Here is a 6,000-nt window from a genome sequence, read left to right on the forward strand (position 1 = left end):
GAACGCATCACCTGCGATCGAGGGAGGGATGTAGAGACAGTGGGAGCCGGGAGCCGTGATCACGGGGCGACGCGCAGACGAGTGGGGACTCGTGCGCGCCGCCGGCCGAGACCACACGCACCAGACGGCATCCGGGTCGAGGCCGACACGGCAGTGACTGGCGCGGAGTGGTGGTTCGTCCGAGAACCACCGAGACACCGCGAGCCACCAGCCGAACCCTAGGCGGAAGGTTGGAGCTGGCCGAGAGCGGGTGCGCGCCGCTGGCCGAAGCTCGCGCCACCCGACGGCTCGGAGGGTCGAGCCGGGCGCCGAGACGCTGGCCGAGAGGCGCACGCCGCCCCGCGCGCGCCTGGCCGAGAAGCGTCGGCATCCGACGGGCCGAGATGTCGAGACGGGCGCCGAGACGCTGGCCGAGAGGTGCACGCCGCCGCGCGCGCGCCTGGCCGAGGAGCGTCGGCACCCGACGAGCCGAGACGTCGAGACGGGCGCCGAGACGCTGGCCGAGAGGCGCACGCCACCGCGTGCGAGCTTGGCCAAGGAGCGTCGGCACCCGACGAGCCGCTGGCCGAGACGCTGGCGCGCCACCTGCGCGTCGGTGTCCGAGACGCTGCATGCGTCGTGATTCGACGACGAATTCGTCGGATCTTTGTCGTTCATCGTTCGTTCGAACCTCGTACGATGAGATAACGATGAAAGATTATTTTAATGATTATTTAATTATTTAATTAAAAGATATCATTAAAATATTATTATTTAATGGAAATAAAATCTTTTTGGAAGATTTACCTAGATTTTAGAAATATTTTTATTATTATCTATATCTATGGAAATAAATAATATTATTTTATTTCTAGATGATATAGATGAGAATAATTTAATAGTTTCCTAATATTTAATCTAGATTTGAGGAATATTTTTATTATTTTCTATATCTATGAAAATAAATAATATTATTTTGATTCCTAGATGATATGGATAAGAATAATTTAATAGTTTCCTAATATTTATATATCTAACATCCTAATAAGGATAGATATGCATGAATACATTAAATAATGAAATATCTCTTCCTAATCTTGAACATGGAATTAATTTGGATTTAATTTTTCATGTCTTATTAAGAATTAAATAATTCATTTATTTTAGTAAAATCTTATAGTTGACATGAATAAGAATTATATTCTAGAATAATTATTCCCTAAAGGAAGATACCGATTAATAAAAGATTTAATTATCCAGAAGATTAAATACCAACAGAATTTAATTAAGCCTTAAACTGCCTCAAGGCTAAGGATAATTAAAGTAAAACCATAACCCAAAATATCTAAGCTATAATTACGAACTCAACGTTTGTATATGGTCTCCATCAATTGGTCTGCAATTTATGAAGCCTTTTTCCAATATTATCGCCACCTGCTCTGTGGGGACAATAATCCTAAGAAAATAGCAAGTTCATGAGGGCGGACTTCTCAAATATAAATAGTATGAACTAGAATGTAGTTTCCAATATTATCGCCACCTGCTCTGTGGGGACAATAATCCTAAGAAACTGCGAGATTCAGAAGTTCACACAGGATTTATGAGATAGCTTGATCTTGTTAGCAGCACACAAGCATTGTTATGGGAGTGTGTTGTAGAAATGAGACTCTGTAATGCTAAATTCGGTGGTCTTGCTTAGGCAACATTAGGTGGCCATGCCACTCTGTGGTCTCTGGACTATTCGTCGGTGTTGTGACCAGTAAAATTGTAAGATTTTAATGCGTATTGACTTCCTCTGGAGGGTACAAAATTTTAATTTTACAGTTGTAAGATTTTGAAAAGTTTTATGGTTAATCTAATCAAACTTCATACATAAGTTTATGACAATAGTAAAATACTCTGTTTTGCAGTGCAAATCAAATCTTCAATATGTCATTCAATCCTCTTTCCGCAATTCTCAAAGAAAATAAACTCGAGGGCCAAAATTACATAGAATGGAAACAAAATTTGGACATCGTTCTCACAGCAGATGAGTACATCTTTGTGCTCACCACCCCGCGACCTCCAGTGCCGGCGGCTACCGCTGCGGCATGAGTCAGAGATGCACACAGACGGTGGCATAAGGCGAATGAGATGGCTAAGTGCTACATGTTGACTTCTATGTCTTCAGTACTCAAGCATCAGTATTCAGCCATGGAAACAGTCGCTGAGATTATGCAGAATCTCAAAAATCTTTTTGGTACTCAGAATCGAACGGCGAAGTCTCAAGCCTTTCGGAGTATCATGTCGAAGACAATGAAGGAAGACTCGTCTGGGAGGGACCATGTCCTCGAGATGATGGGCCACCTCAACCAAATTGAGGTCTTGGGAGGGACGATCGATCTCGAGTCCCAGGTGACTATCATCCTTCAAAGTCTTCCCCCTAGCTTCCAACAGTTCAAGCTCAACTTCGAGATGAACAAAAGGAATTACACCTTGGCAGAGTTATTGACTGAACTTCAGTCGGCAGAGGACCTTATGGTCCAGGCTAAGGCAGCCATGATGACTTTGGCGCCTCGTTCCTCTGGCTTAAAGCCTAGCAAAGGAAAAAGACAGGCACCGAACTCAGGACCGGCCAAGATAGCTAAGGGAAAGAAGAAGAAGAGGGCTAACAAGAAGCCCACGGGGAAGTGTTTCAAGTGTGGAGAAAAGGGGCATTGGAAGCCAGACTGTCCTAAACGGGGCAAGGCTACAGGTATGCACCAGGCTCTAGTTGTCGAGTCTTGTTTGACTTCGACATCAATTTGCACTTGGGTTATTGACACAGGAGCCACTGATCATATTTGTTTTGATCCTGACTTATTGCAGGTGACAAGACGGCTACATGATCGTGAGATCGAAGTCCAGCTGGGCGACGCTACCAAAGTGGCGGCCGTTGCAGTGGGAGACATTTATTTGCGTTTTAGTAGTGATAGATTTTTGATTTTGAAGAATGTTTTGTTGATACCTTCTTTTAGAAGAAATTTAATTTCAGTTTCTAAATTGGTTTATGATGGATATTCGATTTCTTTTAATGACAACTGCGTTATTAAGAAAGATGGATCTTATATCTGTCGTGGTATCATGGAAAACAATCTATACACAATCACTTCTACACAGTTTAATAATCGCAAATCAGAACTCAATACAACATCGAAAATTTCAAAGAAACGAAAAGAACCTTCAAATTCAATGAACGAAACGTACTTGTGGCACCTTAGACTTGGTCATGCCAATGAAAGGAGGATCCATTCTCTTGTTCAACAAGATCTTATCAAAGGTCTAGAGGAGGAACCTTTTCATAAGTGTGAGTCATGCTTAGAAGGCAAGATGACCAAGAGGCCTTTTAAGGCTAAGGGAAATAGAGCCAAGGAAGTACTTGAGCTCGTTCATTCCGATGTATGTGGACCAATGTCAACTGAGGCAAGAGGTGGTTTTCTACATCACATTCATTGATGACTTCTCGAAAATTGGATATGTCTACTTGATGCGTCACAAGTCAGAGTCTTTTGACAAGTTTAAAGATTTTAAGACTCTTGTGGAGAAGTATCATGGGAAGAATATCAAATGCCTACGATCTGATCGTGGAGGCGAATACCTCAGTGCCGAATTTTTGGACTACTTATCGGAAGTGGGAATTCAATCCCAACTGACTGCGCCGGGCACGCCCCAGCAGAACGGCGTGGCTGAAAGAAGGAACATGACCTTATTAAACATGGTTTCGATCGATGATGAGTTATGCACGTCTGCCTATTTCGTTTTGGGGACATGCCTTGCTTTCCGCAAGTCACATTTTAGACAATTTACCATCAAAATCCGTACCTAAAACTCCATATGAGTTGTGGACTGGGCGTAAGCCCAATCTAGCACATCTCAAGGTTTGGGGTTGCCCGGCTCATGTATTGGAAAAGGATCCAACTAAGCTAGGATCTAGGACGGAGGTATGTTTGTTTATAGGATACCCCAAAGGAACGAAATGTTATGAATTCTTTAGTCTCCGAGATAAGAAAGTCATTGTGAGCACTCACACGACATTCTTAGAGGAAGACTATGTAATGAATCATAAACCCAGCAGTGAAGTGGCTCTTGATGAGCTAACTTCAGTCACAAGTTTCATTAACCAAGAACAAGTACCAAGTGTACTAACAATTCCCGAAACTTCAACTTCTACTCAAAAGATTGTAGTGCCGCGCCGCAGTGGAAGGGTCTCACATGAGCCCGACAGATACATTGGTTTGGGAGAATCTATGGATCACTCCTCGGACAGCAATGTATTAGATCCCTGGAACTTTGCGGAGGCGCAGGCAGATATCGATCATTGCGAATGGGTAAAAGCAATGGATTCGGAACTACAATCTATGATAGACAAAGACGTCTACGATTTGTCCGTCCTACCCGAAGGTTGTACTGCCATTGGGAGCAAGTGGATATATAAACGTAAACGTGGACCCGATGGACGAGTTAAAGTCTTCAAAGCAAGACTAGTGGCCAAGGGGTATACCCAAAAGGAAGGCATCGATTATGATGAGACCTTCTCCCCAGTGGCCATGCTAAAATCGATCCGGATACTGTTGTCTATTGCAGCTTATATGGATTGGGATGTATGGCAGATGGACGTTAAGACTGCATTTCTAAACGGCAGTCTTGAAGAGACCATCTACATGGGAGACGCGGGACACATCCTCGGGATCAAGGTTCTTCGGAATCGGGAGAAGAAGATGTTGTGCTTATCTCAAGAATCTTACATCCAAACAGTACTTAGTCGTTTTAGCATGCAGGACGCCAAGAAAGGTTTCTTACCTTTTAGACATGGCATCCATTTATCTCAAGAGATGTGCCCTAAAACGCCGTCTGAGATACAAGCAATGAGAAAGATTCCATATGCTTCGGCAGTTGGAAGTCTCATGTATGCTATGCTTTGTACTAGACCAGATATTTGCTTTGCTGTTGGCATGGTGGCAAGATATCAGTCGAATCCGGGCCAAGGACATTGGACTGCCGTAAAGAACATACTCAAGTACCTTAAACGGACTAAGGACTATGCTCTAGTTTACAATGCAGCCGAGCTCTGTCCTTTGGGATATACTGACTCAGACTTTCAAGCTGGTCAGGACTCGAGAAAATCTACTTCAGGATATGTGTTCACCTTAGGAGGTGGAGCCGTAATTTGGAAGAGTGTGAAGTAGAAATGCATCGCGGACTCGACCATGGAAGCCGAGTATGTGGCCGCATCAGAGGCTGCAAAAGAGGCTGTATGGTTCAAGAACTTCCTTATGGATTTAGGTGTGGTTTCGAATCTGCCCAAGAGCATCACTATTTATTGTGACAATTATGGTGCTGTGGCAAACTCGAAAGAACCAAGAGCTCACAAAGCGAGCAAACACATAGAGCAGAAGTATCATATCATTAGATTATGGTCAAGATTGCGTCAGAGAACAACCTGGCAGATCCTTTTACAAAGGCTTTGGCGGTAAAACCGTTCGAGTGCCACGTTGAAGGGATGGGAGTTCGACTCATTCAAGACCTCAACTCACTTTCAGTATAAGTGGGAGAAATTTAGACGTGTGCACTACTATTTTATATACTCGAAAGCTGTTTTGAGTATAAGTGGGAGATTGTTAGGGTTTTGTATACTAGAAATCACCTTTCGAGTGATTGGATACTGTAAAACTCTAATGGTTATTTTCCAATAAATGCAACAGATTATTTTTGTCATAATGTTGTTATGTTTTACATTTAATGGTTGTTTATTGCATATTTAAATGTATGAGCAAACGTAACAAAGTCTAAGTCTTTGTTTTAGTAGACCGGTTTTGGGCGTCGTCCAATTTAAGGTAACACGGTCAGTTCTAAACAAAGAAAAATGAGAATTTTACAACCTAGATAGGCCTAGACTACCTATCGCGAAAGGTTGCAATGTCAGTCCGATTATTTCTAAACCTTATTGAAATAAGATGACGTTGGTGTGGTATAACACTGAATGGATCTAACAGCAAGACGAGT

This window comes from Salvia splendens, chromosome 18, assembly GCF_004379255.2.
Source record: "Salvia splendens isolate huo1 chromosome 18, SspV2, whole genome shotgun sequence".
NCBI lineage: Eukaryota > Viridiplantae > Streptophyta > Magnoliopsida > Lamiales > Lamiaceae > Salvia > Salvia splendens.